At 45.6% G+C, this 26,861-nt stretch overlaps 1 protein-coding gene, 1 long non-coding RNA gene and 1 other non-coding gene across 6 annotated transcripts in view; 1 reads left to right on the top strand and 2 right to left on the bottom strand.

Annotated features, from left to right (window-relative positions):
- Positions 1–76: 76 nt before the first annotated feature.
- Positions 77–221, bottom strand: MIR8813-2 (microRNA mir-8813-2). The gene is given in 1 exon segment (NR_128863.1): positions 77–221. It is a non-coding gene; the product is annotated as a microRNA mir-8813-2 (primary transcript).
- An 11,444-nt stretch (positions 222–11,665) lies between these two features.
- Positions 11,666–25,999, bottom strand: LOC106557986. 2 transcript variants are annotated; one of them, XR_005355675.1, is made up of 3 exons: positions 25,839–25,999; positions 17,062–17,167; positions 11,666–11,961 (listed from the first exon to the last, which is right to left on the bottom strand). It is a non-coding gene; the product is annotated as an uncharacterized LOC106557986 (long non-coding RNA). The 2 variants fall into 2 exon arrangements; XR_005355674.1 differs by lacking the exon at positions 25,839–25,999 and adding an exon at positions 18,848–18,907.
- Positions 26,000–26,393: 394 nt separating this feature from the next.
- Positions 26,394–26,861, top strand: part of FAM169A (family with sequence similarity 169 member A) — a 62,253-nt gene continuing 61,785 nt past the window's right edge. Inside the window, exon 1 of one of the 3 annotated variants that reach the window (XM_038530861.1) lies at positions 26,394–26,478. The gene's annotated coding sequence lies outside the window, so the exon portion shown is untranslated. The remainder of the gene's footprint in view (positions 26,479–26,861) is intronic. The other 2 variants (XM_038530863.1, XM_038530858.1) reach the window with 2 other exon arrangements.

Genomic DNA, 26,861 nt, shown 5'->3' with positions numbered 1-26,861 from the left:
GAGGAGGGGCACTGCCAAGGCCCCGACCAGCCCCTGCAGGGGCGCCGCCAGGCACACACAGCTGACGTCCCCACGTGCCTTCCAGGGGCGGCCAGACGCCAGGGTCAGGACCCCACAGACTCTACTGCGACTCAGCCTGTGCCTGGGGCCAGGACGGGCCTGGGACAGAGTGACAGCCGGGGAACCTCAGGTCACCAGGGTCTGTGCAAAGCGCCCTGGGAGGTCTGTGCTCCCTCTGTTCAGGGGGCCTGGGCTGCCCGGGCTCCGGGGCGCTTCCTCCCCTCTCCGCCCCGTGCGTGTGCGCCTGGGGCACAGAGGGCCCACAGGGCGGTCAGTGTGGCCCTGGAGGGGAAGTCAGGACAGCAGGCCCTTGCAGCTCACACAGCTGGACCACCCTCACCGGGCGGGCTCAGCATGCACACCTGGTGCTGTTGGATCTCTCGCACCAGAGTGTGGAGGGCACCCTGCACGCCCTAGAGAGTAGGGGCTGGGTGAGTGTGGGGCTCTGCCTGGGGGCAGGCAGCGCAGGGGACCGAGGGACCCCAGCCCCGTCCCCACCCCAACTCCCACACACAGGCAGCCCCAGGGCTCCCCCCATGGGCAGCCGGCTCCTCAGGAGCTCCCCCCAGGGTGGCCCCGAGGTCTGGCTCCCTGCTGGAAAGGCATCGGGGAGAAGAGAAGCAGCCGGCGCTTGGCGGGGACCCACTGCCACCCACGGGAATGTGGCCGAGCCGGACCTTCCAGCTCAGCTGACCCTCCGGTGGGACGGCACGGCACGAGGGAGCCCGGGTCGGCCAGGAGAACCCAGTTAGCCGCCCAGCGCCAGCACCAGAAGTAATGGTGTTTCAACCATTTCGGCGTCAGGATGACGCGGCCTGAGGATCAGATGGCGGCACGGCGACAGACACACACACCCCAAACCCAACAAACGTCGGAATCCCCCGATTGTTGTCAGACAGCAGCCAGATGGGTACAGACACGATGCTGGGGTCCCCGGTAGGACACACGGAGGATGCTACAGACCACGGCTGCAGAGGCGCTGGAGGCCCGGGGATGTGCCTGCGGGTGCCGACAGGGAGCACGGGGTGGCGGGAAGCACCCTACAGAGGGGGGCCCCTCCTGGGAAAGGACGCCGGGTCCCCGCAAAGGCTCCGGATGCTGACATCTGTTCTCTCCTTCAGCTTCTGGTTTCCCCCCTATTTTGTTCTTCCTGATTCTCCTTCGGCCTCCACCCTGCATCCGAGCCACTGACCACACGGGCTTCTTTACGACGTTGGGCCCCAAAAGGAGGCCGAGCTCTGGCTCCCAGGATCGGGAAGGATCATCACCGAGGTTTATGCTGATCCCCCGAGCTCGTGCCTTCACGGCTCTTCTCTCCTGCAGAACGAGGGGAGGCAGAGGCCTTACAGGGAAGGAAGCCCACTCCCACTCGGGCGGGACCGTCTCTCATGGAGGACGTCATCTGGGCCAAGGAGTGCAAGCGGGGGGATCAAGAACAGGTCGCAGGTTAGACACAGTCCGCTTTGAGGTTTGTCCTGAAGCAAGCACTTACCTTCGATGTCATGCTTCATCAGTTCATCCATTTATTATTTGTTAAAGATTTTATTTTTATGTCCTCTCTACACCCAACATGGAGTTCAAACTCACAATCCTGAGATCAAGGTCCCCCGACCAGGCCGGCCAGGCATCCCAGGGCCATGTTTCTCATCTCTTTGCTGGCTCGCCTACCTCTGCATCCAACTGGGACATTGAGTCCATGACGGGGGAGCTTTAGCTACCTCTGAACCTAGAACGTTCTCACTGTATCCCCATCCTAGAATGACCTTCGCCATTGAATAGCAATTTAAATAAATTGGCAGTCAAATGACTCCTGGTAAAGGAAATGGCCAACTTGTCATGTGTGTGGGCCCCGCTCCCTGGGCTCCCGGGGAGGCTCTGCTTTCTTTAACGTCGATCAAGGTCCCAATGACTCCACCGCACCTCTATGCGGGGGCTGTTTCTGCCCTGACACAGGCAGCACATAGGCTTCAATTAATACTTATCAATCAATCAAAGGGAGCCTGGCCGCTCGGTGTGGTTTGTAAGAACACGCGACTCTTGTTCTTGGGGTGGAGAGTTCAAGCCCCATGTGGGTGTAGAGATGACAGAAAAATAAAATCTTAAAAAGAAAATCAATCAGTTGGTCTGGGGGGGACACAGCCCCGGATCCCACAGGGGCAGGGAGCCAGCTGACGGGTCTACACACAGTATTATAAGCAGCAGAGCACAAAATCAGAACTTTCAGAAGTCTGCTAGAGTGGGGGACATGCCGGCCTTGACGGTGCTTGGGAGGCGAAGTGGGGGGAGGCCCCTGGAGCGACAGGGTGGGCTCAGGATCCCCGGGGTCCCAAGGACGATGGTGCCAATGGTTCCCAGGCCCAGGAGCGGGGACCCCAGCCAAGAGCCGTGGGACTAGGGCCAGCTGTCTGCCCTGTGTGGCCTAAACTGCAAACCCCTGTGCAGTCACGGGGCCCGTCCCTGGGCCAGGCCAGCAAAGGCCAGAAGTGGGAGGAGACCCTCCGGGCAGGAGGAGCACGGGTCTCCTCCAGGGCAGCCCCTAAAACTTGGAGGTTTGAAACTCAGTCACTTGTCTGAGATCAAAAAACAAACAGAAGCCGGGACGCAGGCAGGGTGAACGCAGGGTCTGTAGAAGCGGCGGAGGCCCGGGGCCCAGAGGCTCCTCTGCGGAGGCCCCTGCAGACCGGGGGACGGGATGCTCAGCCCCAGGCCCAGGGGACCCGGCGCCCCCGCCCACATCCCGCCCTCAGCGCCGAGGCTCTGGGGCAGCACAGCCCCGCCGGCGGGAGGCCAGACCCTGCCTCTGACCCGCAGGTGCATCGCTCCCGAGGCAGATGCATCGCCCCCGAGGCAGGTGCATCTCCCCGGAGGCAGGTGCGCACCTGACGTCAGCGCTGAGGCTCGAGGAGCAGCACGGCGCCGCCGGCAGGAGGCCAGACCCCGCTTCTGACCTGCAGGTGCATCGCTCCCGAGGCAGGTGCATCCCCGGAAGCAGGTGCATCGCCCCCGAGGCAGGTGCATCGCCCCGGAGGCAGATGCGCACCTGACGTCGGCGCCGCGGCCCGGCCCCCAGACCCCGCCCCGACCCCTTGCTGCCGCCAGGGGAACGGACCGCAGAGGCCGCAGAGCTCCGGCTCTGCGGGGAGAGCGGGGCTTGCTTTATTTTCATTTATTTTCTTCGATTCTTTTGTTTTAATTGCTTAACTTTCATTTTTCGTATATACCTTATGTATTTCTTATTTTTGTTTATTTTCATTGTACTTTACCTTTTTTCCTCTTGTTTTGGGATCTAGATTCTTTTAACAAGCAGGCCAAAACACACCCAGGATCTAGTTTTGGGGGGTTTTGTTTTTATTATTGTTGTTTTTCTTATATTTTGTTTTTCTTTCTTCTTTCTTTTCTGGACATAATAAGGAGATGGAGAAAATCATCCCCCAAAAAACAACATGAGGTAGTACTCACAGCTAGGCAGTTAATCAATACAGATATAAGTGTTGTGCCCAAGATTGTGAATCCGAGAAACCACCAAGGAGCCAACACCGATGCAAGCGCAGGAGGGTTTATTAGGAAGCTGGAGCTTGGGTCCAAGTATACCCGACACAACAGAGCAGGGACTTGGACCCCGAGGTAGGTTTCAGCTAAGTTTTTTATAGGCTGGTCTAGGGGATCTTCAGAAGGGGTGGAGGAATTTTTCAAGCTCTGTTTACATTTTGATATGGGGCTTTTAAGGGCATTGAGCTCTGTTCTTATTCTAATAGGGGCTTCCTGCCACTGGCTTGGGCTGTTTTTATTCTAATATGGGGCTTTCTAGGACCTTAAGCTGTAAGCCGTTTTCTTCCTGTAAGTGAAGTAACATAAATTTCAGCTCTTATACCCAGGGGACTGGGATGGCTGTACTTGTGCTAACGCTAAACTTGAGGTGGAATGGCCTTGATTTTTCTTGGCCTCCACATAAGTAAGATGTCTGAACTAGAATTTAAAACATTGATTATAAGGATAGTCGCTGGGCTGGAAAAGAACACAGGAGTCACTGTTGTGCCCAAGATTGCAAATCCGAGAAACCACCAAGGAGCCGACACCGATGCAAACACACGAGGGTTTATTTACAAGCTCGAGCTTGGGTCCAAGTATACCGGACACAGCGGAGCAGGGACTTGGACCCCGAGGTGGGTTTCAGCTTAGTTTTTTATAGGCTGGTCTAGGGGATCTTCAGAAGGGGTGGAGGAATTTCTCAAGTTCTGTTTACATTTTGATATGGGGCTTTCAAGAATATTGAGCTCTGTTCTTACTCTAATAGGGGCTTTCTGCCCCTGGCTTGGGCTCTGTTCTTATTCTAATAGGGGCTTTGTAGGACATTAAGCTGTAAGCTGTCTTCTTCCTGTAACTGAAGTAACGTAAATTTCAGCTCTTATTCACAGGGGCCTGGGATGGCTGGACTTGTGCTAACGCTAAACTTGATGTGGAATGGCCTTGATTTTTCTCCACCTCCACAGGGACACCTGGGTGGCTCAGTGGTTGAGCGATTGCCTTCAGCTCAGGGTGTCATCCTGGGGTCCTGGGATCGAGTCCCACATCGGCTCCCCTTGGGGAGCCTGCTTCTCCCTCTGCCTCTGCTTCTATCTGTGTATCTCTCATGAATAAATAAATAATTTTTTTTTAAAAAGAAAGAAAGAACAAATACCAACCCTAACAGGTAGAAAACTGCCATTTGGATGAGGGTCAGAGAGGGGGAGCACAAGATAGACAAAAGGCTCCCTGAGCCCAGGCCAATATTCAGCGCCCTCCTGCACATCAGCTTCGAGCCTGAGCTGCACGCTGAGCTTCACCCTCAACTGAGCCCTCCGGGGAAGTCTTCACCGTGGAGGCTGATAGAAGGTTGCGAGCTCCAGGAGCTCCACACCTTAACCCTAACCCTAGTTTGGGTTCTGATCTGAACCAGCTCCAGGGCCTGGCTCTACTTACGGAGGGACTGAGGACACATGCGTGACACCAGAAAGCTCGGGGACCCACCCAGATTGATATGGTGCCATTTAGGAAAGCAGCACAGAGATAGAGCTTGAACAATCTGAAGGGACCTTTGAGACCAGTCCCCTGAGGCTCTAAGTTCAGCACCTCCCTGCACCCAAGCCATGCACCTGAGCCTCACGCTTAGCCTTGTCCTCAACTCAGCCCTCCCGGAAGATTAGCCCAATGCCATCAGATTGGAACATCTGAGCTCCTGGGCCCTAGCCCTAACCCTAGATTGGGTTTGGTCCCGACCCAGGCCCCCAAGCCTGGCTCCAAATTCCAAGGCATTGAGTACACATGAGTGACACCAGAAAACTCGCCCATGCACCCAGATGACATTGTGAAATTTGGAATTCCGGCAATTGATTCCAACCTGAAAAATCAGAAGGGCCTCCAAAGCCCAGTAAACACATTCCCTGGCCCCCTGCACATCAGCTCTGAACCTGAGCCTCATGCTGAGCCTTGCCCTCAACTCAGGCCTCCCAGGAGGTCTCCTCATGCAGGCAGATAGGACTATCTGAGCTCCGGAGCCCTAACCCCAGCCCTAATTTGGGCTCTCCCCCAACCACACCCCAAGGCCTGGCTCTGAACTCCAAAGGATGGGGAACTAGTGAGCGACAGCTTAAAGGCTGGTCAACCCCCCAGGCGGAAAAGTGCCACCTGGATGAAGGGCAGAGAGGGGGAGCCCAAGACAGACAAAGGGCTCCTTGAGCCCAGGCCAATGTTCAGTGCCCCCTGCAAATCAGCTGAGAACCTGAGGTTCATGCTGAGCCTCCCCCTCAACTCAGCCCTCCGGGGAGGCAGATAGGATGGACCTTCCAAGCTCCAGGGCCTTAACCCTAACCCTAGTTTGGGTTCTGATCCAAAACAAGTCCCAGGGCCTGGCTCTAAATCCCAAGGGACTGAGGACACTTGAGTAACACCAGAAAGCCCGGCCACCCACCCAGATTGACATGGTGCCATTTGGGAAAGCCGCACAGAGTTAGAACCTTATCTCAACAGTAGGTGGTGTGGAGGTGCCATGGAAATACTATTTACTTAACTGTGAAACAAGGACTCCTTGAATGCAGCTCTCAACTAGCGTCTCCTTAAGAGAGTTAGAACAAATATCCACAGTAGGTGTGGAGGCTCAGTAAAAACGCACTGCAATATCTCTGGGACACAAGCGTTCCTTGAATGCAGCTTTCCACTAGCCTCGTAAGTAAGGGAGCTAGAACCTATCTTAACAGTAAGTGCAGAGACACAGGGAAATGGGCTGTCCTTAACTCAGAAACAAGTGTCCCTTGAATGCAGTTTTCAGCTAGCCTCTCACTTAAGGGTGAGATATATATAGATAAAGAGAAGGAAACAGAGATAGACAAACAGAGAAACTGGATACATACCTACCTATATCAAGTGCTTACCTCAGGGCTGAATTGTTTTACTTCCTATTTTATACCCTGCTGGGTTGAGTTTAATAGAAGAGCATACATTGATTTGGTAATACAAAAATCTTAAATGCATATTTAGATAACGTCATGTGGATATAGACTAATAATGAACTTTTTTTTAATATAATGAACATTTTTTTAATGAGTTGCCCAGTGTTTTATAGAAATACAAGAGCTGTGGCCCTTTGCGTGGCAAGAGGCCTGGGCTGCAGGAGGATGGAGGTGGGGACAGGCTAGAGACCAGCCAGGACCCATTGCAGTAGGTCCAGGAGAAAATGAGGTGTGAATTACATGCACTCTTTCATTGCTAAGGTTTTGCTCCTACTCTTCCCAAAGTGGGGAATCTGCCCTCTTTACCCCATTTCTCTACCTACTGAGATTCTGCTCATCCTTCAAGGCTGAACATTGTTCAGTTCAAATCTTGGTTTCTCTGTAAAGCCTCTGCACTCCCACTGCTTGGTAGAGTTACCTCCACAGTGTTTTCACAGCCCTCTGTTTCTTCAAGAATGGTATTTCTATCTCCCTTGTTCTATCACTAATCATTTATATCTCCCAACCAGACTGTAATAACATTGAAGAGCCATTTCCTACTTTTAAGGAAAAAAACCCTCATAGTCTTAGTGCAAAGCTTTGTATGTTATAGATTCTCAATAAATGTCCATTGAATGAAAATCATTAAAAAACATATATAGAGAGCTTTAAAAAGAACTATAATTTCATTTTTCTCTGTTCATGTCACTTATCAGTTTTTTCCTAATTTTATTATACTTAAACTAAAAAGAATCTGCTCATAATAACCATACCCCTAAATAAATGCTTGTTTTCTCCAACAGTGTAATTTGATGTTATGCATATCAGCTTCGACTTTGTGGGATTTAAAACTCTTGGTCTGGGGGCAGCCCCAGTGGTGCAGCGGTTTAGCGCCGCCTGCAGCCTAGGGCGGGATCCTGGAGACCTGGGATCGAGTCCCACGTCAGACTCCCTTCAAGGAGCCTGCTTCTCCCTCTGCCTGTGTCTCTGCCTCTCTCTCTCTCTCTCTGTGTCTCTATGAATAAATAAATAAATAACTTAAAAAAAATTAAAAAAAATAAAACTCTTGGTCCATAAGACTCACCTAGGGAGTTCACACACACACACACACACACACACACGTTTTCCCAGAGTCACTTCCACATATTATCATATTTTGGTTCAATTGGTCTGACGTGGCCCTTATTTTTAAAAGTTCCTCAGTTGATGTTAGCTTATAGCCAGGTTGAAGTTTTAGTAGATTGATTTATGCCCCAAGGGCATTTCTTTTGAGATCCTCTACCAAAGAAAGATCAAAGTCTTCACTTAGATTCACTTGGGAACAATCTCACTTGGCCATCTGGCTGACTCCCTGGATCCTCCTCATTTCCACCAAAATTCTAGCAATATATAAACTTCCCTTCACTGCCCACAAAATAAGTAAATAAAATCTTTAAAAAAAAGATTTATTTATTTATTCATGAGAGACATGTTGTGCCCAAGATTGCGAATCCGAGAAACCACCAAGGAGCCGACACAGATGCAAGCGCACAAGGGTTTATTTACAAACTCAAGCTTGGGCCCAAGTATACCAGACACAGTGGAGCAGGGACTTGGACCCCGAAGTGGGTTACAGCTGGGTTTTTTATAGGCTGGTCTAGGGGATTTTCAGCAGGGATGGAAGAATTTCTCAAGTTCTGTTTACATTTTGATATGGGGCTTTCAAGGGCATTGAGCTCTGTTTTCATTCTAATATGGGACTTTCTACCACAGGTGTGGGCTCTGTTGTCTTTCTGATATGGGATTCTCTGCCGAGGGCAATTCTGAGCTGTTGTCTTTCTGATATGGGATTACCTGCCTAGGACATTGAGGACATTCTGCAGTTTTTCCTATAAAGTTCAGCTCTTATTCACAGGGGCCTAAGATGGCTGTACTTGTGCTAATGCTAAACTTGAGGTGGAATGGCCTTGATTTTTCTCGGCCTTCACAAGACACACAGAGAGAGGCAGAGACATAGGCAGAGGGAGAAGCAGGCTCTTCACAGGAGCCTGATGCAGAACTTGATCCCAGATCCCAGGATCACCACCTGAGCCGAAGGCAGCCGCCCAACCGCTGAGCCACCCAGGCTTCCCAATATCAAAGTGAACTTTATTTATTTTTTTAAAAAGATTTTATGGGGATCCCTGGGTGGCGCAGTGGTTTGGCACCTGCCTTTGCCCCAGGGCGTGGTTCTGGAGACCCGGGATCGACTCCCACGTCGGGCTCCCTGCATGGAGCCTGCTTCTCCCTTTGCCTGTGTCTCTGCCTCTCTCTCTCTCTCTGTGACTATCATAAATAAATAAAAAAATTTTTTAAAAATATTTTATTTATTTATTCATGAGAGACACAGAGAGAGAGGCAGAGACACAGGCAGAAAGAGAAGCAAGCACCATGCAGGGATCCCGATGTGGGACTCAATCCCTGCCCTGGGCCGAAGGCAGGCGCTCAACCACTGAGCCACCCAGGAATCCCTCGAAGTAAACTTTAATACTAAAGTTAGTAAACAGGAATATTTTACAATGATAAAACGGTCAGGAAGATATAATAATTATACAGATGTACATATTTACCTAAAACTGAGCCCCAAAAGACATGAAGCAATACTTGACAGACTTGAATGGAGAAATAGGCAATTCAGTGATTATAGTTGGACTTAAAAATGCAACTTTCAATAATGTTTAGAGTGACTAGAAAGAAAGGCAGCAAAGGGGGTGCCTGGGTGGGCTCAGTCAGTTAAGCGTCTGCCTTTGACTCAGGTCATGATCCCAGGGTCCTGGGATTGAGCCCCACATCAGGCTCACTGCTCAGTGGGGAGTCTGCTTCTCCCTCTGCCTGTTCTCTATCTCCCTCTCTTTCTCTCAAAATAATAAATAAAATCTTAAAAAAAAAAAAAAGGCAGCAAGGAAATAGAAGACTTTAACAAGACTATTCACCAACTCATGGACCTCATGGACATATATAGAACAGTCCTCCCCACATCGGCATAATACACGTTTTCTTAAATACACATGAAATAGTCTCTAGGATGGACTTTCTTGTAGGCCATAAAACAAATTGCAATAAACATTAAAAGATTAAAAGCATGCAAAGTATGTTATCTGATAACAGTGGAATGAAATTAGAAATTAATAACATAAATTTGAGAAATTTACAAGTATATGAAAACCAAACAACATGCTCTTAAATAATTAATGGGTCCAGGAAGAAATCCCAATGGAATTTAGAAAGTTTTTTTTTTTAAGATTTTATTTATTTATTCATGAGAGACACACACACACACAGAGAGAGAGAGAGAGGCAGAGACACAGGCAGAGGGAGAAGCAGGCTCCATGCAGAAAGCCCAACGTGGGACTCGATCCAGGGTCTCCAGGATCATGACCTGGGCTGAAGGCAGCTGCTAAACTGCTGAGCCACCCAGGGATCCCTTAAAAAGTATTTTGAAGTGAATGAAAACAAAAATACAACATTGCAAACTTACGGGAAGCAACAAAAATAGTGCCAAGAGAGAAGTCTATACCTGTAAAGACCTAGATTAAAAAAAAAAAAAAAAAAAGACCTAGATTAATAAAGAAGATTTCAAATCAATAACCTAACTTCCTACTTAAAGAGACTAGAAAAATAAGAGCACACTAAATCCTAAGCATGGACAAATGAAGTAAATAATAAATACTATAGTGTAAACAAGTGAAATTGAAAAAGAAAAATAACAGAGAAGTTCAACAGAGCCAAAAACTGGTTCTTTGAAATGAATGACAAAATTAAAAAGCCTTTAGATAGACTGACCATGACAAAAAGACCCAAATTACTAAAATCAGAAGTAAAAGGGGGTCATTACTATCCATCTTACAGAAATCAAGAGTATAAAGGAACACTATGAGCAAATGTGTGTCAACAAATTAGACAATCTATATGAAAAGGACAAATTCCTAAAAACACATAAATACTCAAAACTGATTCAAGGAAATAGGGGGCACCTGGATGGTTCAGGTGGTTGAGCATCCTACTCTTGGTTTCAGCTCAGGTCATGACTTCATGGGTCATGGGATCAAGCCCCACATCAGGTTCCACAATCAGTGGGGAATCTGCTTGAAAATTCTCTACTTCTGCCTCCCTATCCCTCTCATAAATAAATAAATCTTTAAAAAAAGAAAAGAAAAAGTAGATAATCTAAATAGACTGACAGTTAGTAAAGAGATTTAATTAGTAAACAAAGATACCCACCAAAAAAAGCCCAGGTACACATTGATTCACTGCTAAATTCTATCAAACATTTAAAGAATTAATTTGGCATTTGGCTGTTTCAGACAGTGGAACATGTGACTCTATCTCAGTGGTGTAAGTTCAAGCCCCACGTTGGGTGTAGAGGTTAAAGGAAGGAATGAAGGAAGAAAAGAGGGAAGGAAGGAAGGGGGAAAGGAAGAGAATAAATCCTCAAAGTCTATCAAAAAACAGGAGAGATTACTTTCTAACTTGTTCTATGAGTTCAATATAATATGATAATGAAGATAGGTATCACAAAAAAGAAAACCACAGACCAATATCACTTATGAACATAGGTGCAAAAATCCTCTGCAAACACTGGAAAACTAAATCTCATATCATAAAAAAAGGATTATGCACCATGACCAAGTGGTATTTATCCCCAAGAAAGCAAGGTTGGTTCAACATATGAGAATCAATGTAATACATCATATTAATAGAATAAAGGAAAACCACAGGATCACCTAAATAGAGGAAAACATTTGACAAAATTCAACGCCCTTTCATAATAAAAACACTCAACAAAATAGGATACAAGGAAACTTTCTCATCCTGCTAAAGATCATTCAGGAAAAACCCATAGCTAAAATCATGCTTACTGGTAAAATACTGAAAACATTTTCCCTAAGATTAGAAACAAGAAAGACAAAGACGTCCATTCTCATCACTTCTATTTAACATTGTGTGGGAGGTTCTGGCCCAGCAATTAGGCCAAAGCAAAAAAAAAAAAAAAAAAAAAAAAAGAAGAAGAAGAAGAAAAGAAAGAATCAAGACTGGAAAAGAGGAAGTGAAACTACTTCTGTTTCTGAATCCCAATCCCAAGTTTGCCTGTCACTGAAAAGACAAATTCTCAAGAGACAAGGTTTCATTGGAAAGGAATTTGAGCTTTATTCAGGAGGCCAGCCACCTGGGGAGAAGGCAGAGTCTTGTACCAAAACCAACTGCAAGGTTTCTGCCTTGCCCAGGGGTTCTTAAAAGGGTTTAGGGCAGTTACTCAGCAAAGGGAACGCAGTGGCCTGCAACATGTCTTGATCATGTGCAGACTCCGTGGTGCCAGCTACAGACATTATCTCAGTGCTTGAGGGATGTGTGAGGAGGTACAGTTCCTGTTTTGTGATGCATAGGACTACTTTGTTCTTTCCTCAAAGGAGGGCAAGGTCTACAAGATACACAAAGGAAGGTTAGTAAAATCATTTGTGTGGCCTAAAAAAGAAAAACATTTTGCTAAAAAATTGCTATGCTAATCAGAAAGCCAAGGCAGCCTCAGAGAGGCTTGCTGGCCCCTGGGGCCTGGGAACACTGGGGCCTTCACTCTTCAAGCCCCATGATCCAGAGACTTAGGTCAGCACTTGGGGAGTGCATTAGCCTGAAGCAAGTTAATCCTTAAGATCAGCTCAAGTGCTGTTACACTCCTATTTGCCTGATGACATGATCTCGTGTGTTGAAAACCCTAAGGAACCCACCAAAAAACTATTAAAGCTGATAAGTTAATTCAAGTAGCAGGATACAGGGTCAATATATGAAAATCAATTGAATTTCTATATACTAGCAATGACCAATCTGAAAATTAAATTAAGAACAATTTCATGTATAGTAGCATCAGAAAAAAACAAAATAGGAATAAATTAACTGAGGAGGTGCAAGACTTACATACTGCAAACAAGACCCAAAAAAAGCAGAGGATTTAAATAAATGAAAGACATCCACTGTTTATATATTGGAAGACATGATATTTTTTTACATGACAATACTACACAAATTGAGCTATAGATTCAATGTGATCTGTATAAGAATCTAATTGCCTTTTTTGCAGAACTGGACAAGCTGATCCTAAAATTCATATGGAAATGCCAAGCGATTTTGAAATGATAGATGTCTATCTATATGAAAAGGGGTAAATAAATCATGGCATTTTCATACAATGGGATAGTACACAGAAATTTTAAAAAAGCTACTTCAACAGTCAACAACACAGTTGATTCTCATACACATAAGGGTGAGCAAAAGAAGCTAGATACAAAACATTTCATAATAGAAGTATACTAATTTCTATTTAGTATAGCAGTTGGGTGGTGTTATCTAGTTGTTCACACTAAAAATTCAATGAACTAACTATACACTGAATACTAGAGACTGTATGCCCTTTACTGTAAATATCAGATCTTAATTAAAAAAAAAATCAGAAGTTTAAATCCCTTCACTTAGTCATACATGTATGATACTCGTTGTCTCATCTCAGTGTTTTTATTGTATTAATTAGCCTCACTATCTATTCAGAGTCTTAAAGATCATAGCTATGGTGCTTATTTAAAATGTGGATTTTGGGGGGATGCAGTACTAGGTGACGGGCACTAAGGAGGGCACCTGACAGGATGAGCACTGGGTGTCATACTATATGTTGGCAAATTGAATTTAAGTAAAATTTTAAAAAATGGATAAATAAAATGTGGATTTGGGGGACGCCTGAGTGGGTCAGTCAGTCAAGCATCTATCTGACTCTTGATTTCAGTTTAGGTCATAATCTCAGGGTCATGAGATTGAGCCCTGGGTCAGGTTCTGAGCTCAGGATGGAGTCTGCTCGAAATTTTCTCTCCTCCCTTTGCCCATTGCCCTGCTTGTGGAGGCCGAGGAAATTAAGGCCATTCCACCTGAAGTTCAGGGTTAGCCCAAGTACAGCCATCCCAGACCCCTGGGAATAAGAGCTGACCTTTACCTTACTGCAGTTAAGCCCCATGTTAGAATGAGAACAGAGCTCAAGCCAGTGGCAGGAAGCCCCATATCAGAATGAGAACAGAGCTTAATGCCCTTGAAAGCCCCATATCAGAATGTAAACAGAACTTGAGAAATTCCTCCCCCCCTTCTGGAGGTCCCCCCTTGGGGTCCAAGTCCCTGCACTTGGACCCAAGCTGGAGCTTGTTAATAAACCCTTGTGTGTTTGCATCGGTGTCGGCTCCTTGGTGGTTTCTCAGATACGTAATCTTGGGCACAACACTGCTCTGTGCACTCTTTCTCTTTCTCAAAAATAAATAAATACATAAATCTTTTTAAAGAATAATAAAAATAAAAAATAAAATAAGGATTCTTTGGTCCCATCGATACAGGGGAGCTTGGTTATTGTCTCACGCAGTTGAAGAATGAGTTTCATGGACAAAGAAGGGTGAGTAAAGGGATACAAGTTTATTAAGCAAAGAGACAGAGAAAGCTGTCAGAAGTGAGAGAGGTCCCAACAGGGTTGCCCCTGAGGGCTTGTACGGTTGGGCTTTTATTGAAAGCCAACCAGGGAACTTAAATCCTTTTAACCCATCTGTGGATATCAGCGTGGAGTAAGGAATAGTGATAATATCTTTAATGGCTACTTCTTCTTTGGGGTCAGGTTATTCTTTGTTGGTCTCAGATGACTGTCATAAAAAAGGCACCCTCCCTGCCCACACCTAGGGCAGGGTAGCCTGGCTTGTTCCCTTATCTCTGGGTTCCTCACAGCTCAGCATTTTTTGAATTTTTGTGAGCTCGATTTCATGGCCCCTACCTAGCCCTGGCTAGCCCCCTTTGTCCCTAACTCACCATTCTGGATCTCCTGGATTGAAATCTTTAGGGAAGAGACTCAGAACTCTGCATTTTTAGCACGGAAGCTGGAAAAGCTTGGCAGCAGGGAGCGAAGGAGGAGGCCTGCGCCACTCCAAAGGCCTAGTCCACCCCATCCCCCACCCGGCTCTACTCATTTCCACTGTAGCTTTTCAACCCTGGGCCAGGCAGAAAAATTGAGAGACATTGTGTATTGTTTCAGACTTGATGTGGGGGAAGCAGAAGACCTTCGAAGCCTCGGCAGGCAGGCAGGCAGGCAGGACGTGCCTTTTGCTGTTGGATGTGTCTTTGGGTTGAAAGTACTCTTCTATTTTGCTCCTTTCCAATATAAAGGAATTCGGGTGTTTTGCTTGTATTTTTTATCCCCCTCTAATCATCCTAGTTGAGCTAGAGTATTCAGAGTTTCATAGGTTTTTGTTGGTTTGATTTTGGGTTTTGAAGTTGCAGTAAAGGATTCTTTGCTTTATGTTTTTCTTAATTACAATATCTACGGCTTCCATATGTAAATCATTATGTGGAAAGCATTTTCCGTCCTAGCATTATCTGCAGGACAGAATTTAGTTGTTAATGGAGTCCCTTGTGCAGGTAGCTGACGTGAAGAAAGCTAATTAATAATGTTGCCACTTTCTACTTTGCAATATTTTTCTAAATCAGTAAAGGAAGCTGGTGGTGGGGGTGTTGAACAGGTGGGTGGGGAGGTGAATGGGGGTGGGGGTGAGATTATAATTCCTGTATCTTTAGCAAACACAAGTGTAAGTACTATATACTGTTTAGTTAGTTAAGTAGAGTGTTTGCATAACAATGTTCTCGGAGTGTGGAATATGCCACAATACCCAAAATAATATGCTAGAAATTTACTTTCATTAAAAACATTCCAATTTATGGATAAAACAAATTGACTCTGGTAGGGCAGTGGGTGAGAATTAAAAGTACAGGAACTCATTTATTTATTTTTTATTTTTTAAAGATTTATTTATTTATTTATTTATTTATTTATTTATTTATTTATTTATGAGAGAGAGAGAGAGGCAGAGACACAGGAGGAGGGAGAAGCAGGCTCCATGCCGGGAACCCGACGTGGGACTCGATCCCGGGACTCCAGGATCGCGCACTGGGCCAAAGGCAGGCGCCAAACCGCTGAGCCACCCAGGGATCCCCCTCATTTATTTTTTATTTATTTATTATTATTTTTTAAAGATTTTATTTATTTATTCATAGAGACACAGAGAGAGAGGCAGAGACACAGGCAGAGGGAGAAGCAGGCTCCATGCAGAGAGCCTGACGTGGGACTCGATCCAGTGTCTCCAGGATCACGCCCTGGGCTGCAGGCGGTGCTAAACCGCTGAGCCACCTGGGCTGCCCCCTCATTTATTTTTTTAAGATAGCATTGGGATTTTTTTAATAAAGATTTTATTTAATTATATAAGAGAGAAAGAGAGAATGAAGGGGTAGTAGAGGAAGTGACAGAGGGGGAAGCAGACTTCCTGCTGAGCAGGGAGCCCAATGTGGGACTCAATCCCAGGGATCACGACCCGAGCCAAATGCAGAGGCTTAATGGACTGATCCAAACTCTAGGCAAGAATGACCGCATCCAGACCCCTACAGTAGGAGAACTGAGCAAACTATAGCATGGCTTCTAGCAGCCCAGAGCCCTGGAATGATCTGATCCTGCTTAAGTTTCTGTCTGGAACAGCTCATGGCTGCCAAGAGAATTACTATTTGCTCAACCACTGAGCCACACAGGTGTCCCCGTGCTATACATTTCTTAACAAGAAAAAACATTAAATTTTTAATTATAAAAGGATTTTTATGTTCATCATGCAAAATGATAAAAATAACCACAAAATATAAATCACCTATCCAGTGTTCCCACTACCCTGCTTTGCCTCTTTCTAATCCATTTTCCAACTTTTGCCTCTTTCTAATCCATTTTCTAACTTCTATTAACTTTTCAATATATATATCCTTATGATCTATATATTCTCTGAATATATTTGTATGATTAGCATAATTCTAAAAGCAAAAGTAGTACTGTGCTTTTTAAACAGATGTCTTTTCCACTTAATATTTTCCGATATTGGGGGATCCCTGGGTGGCTCAGTGGTTTAGCTCCTGCCTTTGGCCCAGGGTGTGATCCTGGAGTCCCTGGATGGAGTCCTGCGTCAGGCTCCCGGCATGGAGCCTGCTTCTCCCTCTGCCTGTGTCTCTGTCTCTCTCTATCATGAATAAATAAATAAAATATTAAAAAAATATTTTCCGATATTATTAAACATTGTTTAGAAATGCAATTTTAGGGGCTCCTGGATGGCTCAGTGGTTGAGTGTTTGCCTTTGGCTCAGGTTGTGATCCCGGGGCCTGGGATCGAGTTCCACATCGGGTTCCCCCGCAGGGAGCCTGCTTCTCCTTCTGTCTGTGTCTCTGCCTCTCTCTCTCTGTATCTCTCATGAATAAATATATAAAATCTTTTAAAAAATGCAATTTTAAAATGATACAAGATTCTACAGTTGCTATACTGGATGTGCCATCATTTATTTAGCAACTTCTTGGTGGACTTTCCAGCCCTTTACCCACCAGCAATGTTTCCCTATCACAAACAATATTGAAATAGTTGTATAGGCAAATCATTGTGTTTATCCTTAATTAGTTCCTTTGGATAAATTCTGAAGGGTGCATTTACCTTTACTGAACACGCAGCTCCCACAATCTCCCTTTCCTCTCTGGTCACATTTCGGCTTCCCTTGCAAGATCTTCTTATGAAGATTTAGATCTTCAAAATCTAGATCCTGGGGGGTGGGAGTGAATGGGTGACGGGCACTGGGGGTTATTCTGTATGTTGGTAAATTGAACACCAATAAAAAATAAATTAAAAAAAAATCTAGATCCTATTTGATTTTGACTGGGCATTTTAGGAAGCAGCACCATCATCCACCCAATGCTTCAAGCCAAAAACCTTGTGGTCTTACCTGTCTTCTCTAGTACATTGCACATTTTGCCAAGTCCTGTTCACTCTGCTTCTTACCTTTGAGTGTGAGAATTCATTTACTTCTCTTCATCTTCACTATGACCTTTAGACCAGATTGTCATCAGTCTGTATCAGTTCCATAACTGGCTTAACTCCAGTCTTATTTTCTTAGATTCAATTTCCACATTGCAGCCTGAGAATATTTGCTAACATGCAAGTGTAGTCATGTGACTCTGAAATTTAAACTCCTAAAATGGCTCTCCCATTGCTTTTGGGATTGAGTCCATACTCCTTATCATGGCTGACCAGGACTTTTTAAAAGAATAACCTCATTTCTTGACACTCTGCACTTTGCTAAAAGCCTTGGTTGTCTTTTCAGTTCTGCCAGAAACCGTTATTCTACACACCATATCTACATTTCTTGTTGGCTTTGCCCATCCCCTTCATCATATTACCACATCACAGAGTCCATCTAGCACAATGCCTGACATAATAGATGTTTTATTTTTTGTAAAGATTTTATTTATTTGTGAGAGACCCACATAGAGAGAGAGAGAGGCAAAGACACAGGCAGAGGGAGAAGCAGGCTCCATGCAGGGAGCCGGACGTGGGACTCGATCCCGGGTCTCCAGGATTACACCCCGGGCTGAAGGCAGCACTAAACCGCTGAGCCACCTGGGCTACCCATAATAAACGTTTTATTTATTTATTTTTTTTTATTTTTTAAAGATTTTACTTATTTATTCATGATAGTCACACAGAGAGAGAGAGAGAGAGGCAGAGACATAGGCAGAGGGAGAAGCAGGCTCCATGCAGGGAGCCCGATGTGGGATTCGATCCTGGGTCTCCAGGATCGCACCCTGGGCCAAAGGCAGGCGCCAAACCGCTGCGCCACCCAGGGATCCCCATAATAAACGTTTTAAAAGACATGTGTTGAATTAATAGGTGTATAAATACTGGGTGAGAGGATGTTAATACAAATATTTTCTAGAAGGTAGATATATATTAGTTGAGAAGAGGTATAGTTAAGTCTATAGTCTCATGCCTAAGTCTAGAGTAATTCAGAGCAATGGGCAAATTCCTGCTTTACACTGGGGGTCAATTACCTGCTCCAGCATCTTTGGTCAGTTTCTGTGCCTCTCTAAACTTGTTTCCTCATCTCCGGAATGAAGATATAGTGTCTACTTCAAATAGCGTGAGAATTAAGGAAGACAACAAAGGTCAGATATTCAGTACTGCAGGGGAAGAAAGCTTTTCTTCCATTCTAATTTCTTTGGTTGGTCTAATAATTAAGTTATGAGACAGGTGCTCCTGGTTGGCTCAATTGGTGGAGCATGAGACTATTGATCTTGGGGTCATGAGTTCTAGGCCCAAATTGGGGGTAGAGATAACTAAAAAAAAAAATAAATAAAAAAAAATAAATAAAAAATAAATAAAAATAAAAAAATAAATAAACTATCATGGGACAGATTAACAGGAGAAAATCTTAATTAAAACTTACAGGAGGGATCCCTGGGTGGCGCAGTGGTTTGGTGCCTGCCTTTGGCCTAGGGCGCGATCCTGGAGACCCGGGATCGAATCCCACGTCGGGCTCCCGGTGCATGGAGCCTGCTTCTCCCTCTGCCTGTGTCTCTGCCTCTCTCTCTCTCTCTGTGTGACTATCATAAATAAAAAAACAAAACAAAACAAAACAAAAAAAACGTACAGGAGCCCGATTAAGACCTGAGAGTCTCTCCAAAAATCAGGCATTTGAGGTTCACATGCTATCCTGAACTAAAGAGAGGGTAAGGATCTGGGATTTCAAAGGGGAGAAAGATAGTAAGAGCAAATACTTGGTAAACAAATGTTTGCCATGCCATGAAGAGAAGTCTTTCTTATGTTAAAAAAAATTATCTTTGTTATAGCTCTCTTCCTGGTACAGCCTTTCTCAATTTTTTTTTTTTTTTTAATATTTTATTTGGGAGGGAGCAGAGGGAGAGGGAGAAGCAGACTCCCTACTGAGCAGGGAGCCCAATGCAGGGCTTGATCCCAGGACCCTGAGATCATGACCTGAGCCAAAGGCAGACACTTAACCAACTGAGCCATCTAGGTGCCCTTTATCTGAATTTCTTTAGATCAGTTAAAGGGGCAGTAAAAAGTTCTTTTTGAGTTTGTTGGGCCTCAATTATCTTTAGCTCCAAATAATCTGCATGCCAAAGTGGCATATTCTGGAATGGCAGGCTCTGAACCCCATCAGTACAGTATCTGGGAAAGAAGTGTTCAATAAATATAATCCAACAATAATGACAATGGAGATTATGATGCATTGCTTCCAGATGGGTGTTCCATTTTGCATGCCATCCTATTATAGCATTTAGCTATTTCAATAAGCCTTCCCAGTTGCTATTAGCAATTAAAAATATTTCCTCTTACTGCCTGCAATAAGATAGGCAAACATTTTGCATTTCTTTAATTAATATCTATTATTAGATATTTGTTACAGTATTTATACATTTTGGCCTTCTTTAAAAACAAAAATGCTTCAAGGGTGCCTGCCTGGCTCAGTTGGAGGAACATGTGATTCTTGATCTCGGGGTCATGAGTTCGAGCCCAACATTTGATGCAGAAATTACTAAAGGAAATAAACTTAAAAAAAAAAAGTTTGAAAGAAGTGCTTCAGGGCCGCCTGGGTGGCTCAGATGGTTAACCATATGCCTTGGGTTCAGGTCATGATCCCAGGGTCCTGGGAGGAAGCTCCTCATCAGGCTCCCTACTCAGCGGGGTGTCTGCCTCTCCCTCTCTCTCTGCTCACCCCCATTCTCTCTCTTTCTCTATTAAATAAATTTAAAAAATCTTTTTAAAAAAGTGCTTCAGTGACATCTTCATAAGCATAACTTTTTTCTTCTTCCTAAGGTTTCCTTCAGATAGGTTTCTAGTAGTATTAGTAGTAGTATTATGGGAACACATTCATATTTTTGACACTTTTGATATGTATCACCAGGTTGCTTTCTATAAAGTACAAACTACATAATCTAATTTTAGGAGCCCTCTCTAAATCCTGATTCTTCTACTTTTTTTTTTTTTTTTTTAAGATTTTATTTATTCATGAGAGACACACACACAAAGAGAGAGAGAGAGAGAGAGAGAGAGAGAGAGAGGCAGAGACACAGGCAGAGGGAGAAGCAGGCTCCATGCAGGGAGCCCAATGTGGGACTCGATCCAAGGACTCCAGGATCACTTCCTGGGCCCAAGGCAGGCACTAAACCACAGAGCCACCCAGGGATCCCTTCTACTTGTTTTTAGTTAAAAACAAAAAACATAATTTTGCTTTCCTGTGTTTTATGTATATGGTGTGGTGATCAGTTTGGCCACCACCTTGTTTCTAGATGACTATAGCCATTTATCCTTTCCCGTGGTGATATTAGAGACTTCCTGAGGTCATGTGTGAAATGTGTTAAAATCAAATACACTATATAGGATTAAATATAACGGGCACTTGGGTGGCTCAGTTGGTTGAGTGTCGGACTCTTGATTTCGGCTCATGTCATGATGCTGGTGTCATGAGATCAAGGCCAGTGTCAGGCTCCATGCTGCCTGTTTCAGATTCTCTCTTCCCCTCCCACATCTCTAGAAAAATTAATGAAAAAATAAGAGATTCTTTTTACAGTCAAAAATTATCCCCCCCCCCACTAACTATTAGGTAGGTAAGTGACAGAGAGCACTGATATCTGCAAAAAATTCAGTTACTTAATACAGCAGCAAAATCAAAGAATAATGACTATATAGTATATACACTAGAGAAGACTTTATTTTTATTTTATTTTTAGATCTATCATGGAGGTAGTGTTTGACTTTTAGTTAGGATCGCATTTGTTGGCAAGTAACAGAGAAGAGTTGGAGGTAGGCAGTGTGTGTAATTGGTGTGGCAGCTCCATAAAGTCATCATTGTCCCTGGTTCCTATCTCTTGGTTCTGGGATAGTTACATATGGGTTTCATTCCCATGGTCAGTCAGCTCATGGCTTCAAGGTGGTCAGTTCATGGTTTCAAGGTGGCTACTCTGATCCCAGACTTAAGTCCTCCTTTCAAGCAGGAAGAAGAAAAAAGTACAAATGGCAAAAGGCAAAGGGGTATCTGAATCTTTCTTTCTTTTTTTTTTTTTTTATCAGAAAAGCAGCTTTCTTGGAAGCCATTCCTAATGATTTTTTGCTTACATTCCATTGCCCAAAAATGATCATATAGCCATCTTAGTTGCAAGAGGAGTCTGGAGAGGAAAATAGTTTTAGTTGGGCACATTGTCACCTGAATAACATTGAGTTGGTTGGAGAAAAGGGGGGAACAAATATTGACCTAGGCAATTGTATAGTATCTGCCACAGATGCAAATATGTATGTATGTAGTTTTTCATTACTAACTTGAAAAATCCCATGTTATTTCTCTTAAACTCAAACTAAACTTACCAAATACTTACTCTGTGATTAAACATCTATTTCATATTAGACCAAACCGAATCAGAAGAAACAAGTGTAACTGGGCTTCTCAAACCTGATATTTCTCTTGTTCTTCAGGTTCTTTTTACCTTTTCCCCACCCATGGTGCATAGTATCACTCAGGAATTTTAAATCTGTGGATAAATGTAGTGCCTGACACAGAAAACCCTATCAAACTGCTGCATTAAATCCTGAAATCATTCCTGTGACATATTTTAGGTACCAGGGAAATAAACAGGACATTCTAGGAAATGGGAGTCCCTTTTCTTCTAGCTCAAGGAGGAAAGGTTGCTTTTTCATTTCTCCTTTGCCATGGCTGACATTATTAGCTAACTAATTAACTAATTGGTTAATATTCTAGATCTGGAAGTCCCTGGGCTGCCTCAGTTATTAAAAGCTTCTCACTGTGATTTTATGAATTTCAAATACATGTATTCCACATATTAGATCCTAAATTCTACCCATTTAAAGCTAATAGAGGGTCAAAGATGGTAACAAATCTCTTCTGGGGAATCGTGTTTCTTCCATACACTAAATAAATATAAGTAAAACTTATAATTGTGCTCTAGAACCTGAAAAAAACTTAGATCTAGGAAATAACTGAAACATGAAGTATTTGGTATGTTTGAGTATTTGGTATGTTTTAGGGATTCAAAAGCAAAATCCAATCATATGGCATAGGATTTTGTACACATAAAAGAGATAACATTAGCATGTACTTCAAAGGATGATTATGAGTTAATTTCCACAAAGAAGCTAGTAGAGCACCTTGCCATTTGTTAGCAGTCCAAAACATTAGCCATTATTTTAGCAATTAGAAATTCCTCTTTTCCACTGCAATTTAAGGGCTCTTCTCTGGGTCATTTGTGTCAGCAAACTCCAAAATCCAGTTGTGGCAAGCTTCTCTTAACATGGTTCCACTCTCTTTTTAACATATACTAAAAATGAAATGGAAACTCTTACTGTGTTTCCTTCTGCTTATAACTTTTTTTTTAATTTTAAAAAATATTTTATTTATTCATGACAGACACAGAAAGAGAGAGCGAGGCAGAGACACAGGCAGAGGGAGAAGCAGGCTCCATGCAGGGAGTCCGACGCGGGACTCAATCCTGGGTCTCCAGGATCTCGCCATGGGCCGAAGGCGGTGCTAAACTGCTGCGCCACCCAGGCTGCCCTCCTTCTGCTTATATCTTTTTTTTTCTTTCATCGAAAATTTCCATGCAGATTTTATTTTATTTTTATTTTTTAAATTTGTTTTTTATTGGTGTTCAATTTACCAACATACAGAATAACCCCCAGTGCCCGTCACCCATTTACTCCTACCCCCCAACCCTCCTCCCCTTCTACCACCCCTAGTTCATTTCCCAGAGTTAGGAGTCTTTACGTTCTGTCTCCCTTTCTGATATTTCCCACACATTTCTTTTCCCTTCCCTTATATTCCCTTTCACTATTATTTATATTCCCCAAATGAATGAGAACATATAATGTTTGTCCTTCTTTGATTGACTTATTTCACTCAGCATAATACCCTCCAGTTCCATCCACGTTGAAGCAAATGGTGGGTATTTGTCATTTCTAATAGCTGAGTAATATTCCATTGTATACATAAACCACATCTTCTTTATCCACTCCTCTTTCGATGGACACCGAGGCTCCTTCCACAGCTTGGCTATTGTGGCCATTGCTGCTATAAACATCGGGGTGCAGGTGTCCCTGCGCTTCATTGCATCTGTATCTTTGGGGTAAATCCCCAACAGTGCAATTGCTGGGTCGTAGGGCAGGTCTATTTTTAACTCTTTGAGGAACCTCCACATAGTTTTCCAGAGTGGCTGCACCAGTTCACATTCCCACCAATAGTGTAAGAGGGTTCCCTTTTCTCCGCATCCTCTCCAACATTTGTGGTTTCCTGCCTTGTTAATTTTCCCCATTCTCACTGGTGTGAGGTGGTATCTCATTGTGGTTTTCATTTGTATTTCCCTGATGGCAAGTGATGCAGAGCATTTTCTCATGTGCATGTTGGCCATGTCTATGTCTTCCTCTGTGAGATTTCTCTTCATGTCTTTTGCCCATTTCATGATTGGATTGTTTGTTTCTTTGCTGTTGAGTTTAATAAGTTCTTTATAGATCTTGGAAACTAGCCCTTTATCTAATGTGTCATTTGCAAATATCTTCTCCCATTCTGTAGGTTGTCTTTTAGTTTTGTTGAGTGTATCCTTTGCTGTGCAAAAGCTTCTTATCTTGATGAAGTCCCAATAGTTCATTTTTGCTTTTGTTTCTTTTGCCTTCTGGCTGTATCTTGCAAGAAGTTACTGTGGCTGAGTTCAAAAAGGGTGTTGCCTGTATTCTTCTCTAGGATTTTTTTTTTTTTTTTACTATAGGCACGCAATGAGAGAGAGAGAGAGAGAGAGGCAGAGACACAGGCAGAGGGACAAGCAGGCTCCATGCACTGGGAGCCCGACGTGGGATTCGATCCCGGGTCTCCAGGATCGCGCCCTGGGCCAAAGGCAGGCGCCAAACCGCTGCGCCACCCAGGGATCCCTTCTCTAGGATTTTGATGGAATCTTGTCTCACAAGATTCTGCTTATAACTTAACAAAATAACAATTAAAGAAGCATGTATAACAACAAAAGCCAAGACGATAATCGTTTTACATTCCACAAAAGTTTTTGGACAAAAGCCTCAAACCTATTTCAAAATGTTTTGGTAGTGGCTTAAAGCATGTATTATGATAAAGACTTACTATTTGGGATCCCTGGGTGGCGCAGCAGTTTAGCGCTTGGCTTTGGCCCAGGGCGCGATCCTGGAGACCCGGGATTGAATCCCATGTCGCTTCCCGGTACATGGAGCCTGCTTCTCCCTCTGCCTCTCTCTCTCTGTGTGACTATCACAAAAAAAAAAAAAAAAAAAAAAGACTCACTATTTTTTAGTTCTTTGCCCACTAAGGGCTCAATGGATCCTCAAGAGTATAGGTAAACGGACAAGCAAGATTTAATGAATTTCTGCCAGAGGTAAGTAAATGGGTTTTTTTTTTTTCTTTAATTCCTTAAACACTCAAGGCCACATGATGTTGCAAGTAAAGAGAATGCAGTCCCAGTGTCCTCATGGGACATTCCTCACCTAAGAGGAGGCAGCATCTCTTCAGTGGGTCTCAGAAGGTAGCATCCTTGCCACAGGAAGAGCTGGGTTTTGCTGCCTGGATGGGGCTGGGGGGGCGCCGCTGTGATTCCAAGCCGTGGCCAGACATTTGGGAGACCCGCTTCCCAGGCACGAGCACCCCCTGACTAAAAGTAGGGCTAAAAGTCAGACAAGACCATGCATTTCAAACATTACAAACAGGTTGCTCTGGCTAGTTTAGCATTGAGGCCTAAGGTTTCAACAACTGCAGCCTCTGGTAGCAAAAAAAAAAAAAAAAGAAAAAAAGAAAGGTCTTCCCAAAGCGGCAATTGTTTGGGTTTACCGTGGGGATTCCTACCTACATACAACTCCAGAAATACAAATTTCTAAGTTTTATGAGTTCATTCAACATTTGCTCTGTGTAAAACCCAGCTATATTCAAAATTCCTGCTCAATTAGGTCTAGTTTTTTAAGGTCTAGGACAAATGGTAAATGTCTGGTGTGTAACATTTAAGATTTCTGCTAAATATTATAAATGAAACATGGTTGATGTGAGGTTGTTTCTTAAAAGCAACTGGAGGCAGAAAAACCTATTTGATTACAAAAAAAAAATCCGAGTCTAATAGGTCTCTATCGACAAGTATCCTTTGAAGTATTTATTGAAAGGATAAATAGAAAAAAAAAATGAAAGGATAAATAGCGATCAATAGTTTGATCACTATTAAATTTGTGAAAGATTGGTGTTGTGATTGCTAAGTATTTGCAAGCCGAGCAAGAAATCATTTCAAACCTCCTGGATGCGCGGAAAACAACGCCCCGGCTCCTGGACGGTGAGTTTATTTTCCAGAATTTACGTAAAAGGAAATCTTAGAATTCCCTGCACACTCCATCCTCACATTTCTCAAACGCACCTGAGCCGCGGCAAGCGCCACCTTCGCGGAACCCGCCATTCTTCACATCCCGGAGAGCGCATCTTTGTTCCGAGCGGGGGAAGCGAGCGAAGGGGCTCGGCGGGAGTGGGGCGCGGGGTCGGGCCGGCCCGGGGGCAGGGGGTCCCGGCGGGCGCAGCCCCTCCGCCCAGGCCCCGGCGCGTCCACACGGCCCAGGCCGCTGGAGCGTGGCGGTCACAGCCGCGGGCGCGCTGACGGCCGGGGGGGCGGGGGGGAGCGCGCACCTGCCCGCGGCCGCCCGAGCCGGGGGGGGGGGGGGCGGGGGGAGGGCGGCGTCCCCGGCGCGGGGGGGCGGCGCGGCGCGGGCGGGGGGATTCGCGGTGGGCGCGGGCGCGGCGCGGCGCGAGGGCTGAGGCGCGGCGGCGCGAGTGCGTCACGCCGGCGGAGGGCACGGTGGGCTGCGGCCGAGCCGCCGACGAGCAGCCGGGCGGCCGGGGCCCCGGGGACCGAGGCGGCCGCACCCGCCTGGCAGCCGCGAGCGGCGCGGCCCGGACCCGCCGGGGGTCGCCCCCCCGCCCGCCGCGCCCGCCGCGCCCGCTCCATTCATTCCCGTGGCCCCGCCTCCTCGCCCGGCGCCGGCGGCTGCGGAGGCCCGTCCGAGGTGAGTGCGCGGCCCGCCCGCGCGGGGTCTGGGCTGAGGCCGCGGCCGCCGCGCCCGACCCCGCGCCCCCCGCCCCGCCGGCGACGACGCGGGCCTCCCGGAGGCCGAGGCCGCGGCCCCCCCCGCCCTCCTCCCCGCGGGCGCGCGTCCAGCTGCCGGCGGCCGGCCGGGCCCCCCGAGGGGCGTGCGGCGCTCCCCAGGTGCGCGGCCTCCGCGTCGGCGCCACCATTTTGTGTGAGGGGCCGCGGCGTCGTCCTCGGGGCCGGGATCGCGCGCGCCCGCCCGCGCTCGCCGCCGCCCGGCCTGGGTGCAGCGCCGCCCGGGGAGCGGCCCCGAGACGCTGGGGCTGAGGGGGCTGAGGGGGCTGAGGCGCGCGGGGGCCC

The sequence above is a fragment of the Canis lupus genome, chromosome 2 (assembly GCF_011100685.1).
Source record: "Canis lupus familiaris isolate Mischka breed German Shepherd chromosome 2, alternate assembly UU_Cfam_GSD_1.0, whole genome shotgun sequence".
NCBI classification, from domain to species: Eukaryota; Metazoa; Chordata; class Mammalia; order Carnivora; family Canidae; genus Canis; species Canis lupus.
The sequence above is the reverse complement of the archived record's forward strand: the minus strand, read 5'-3'. Positions and strand labels throughout refer to the sequence as shown.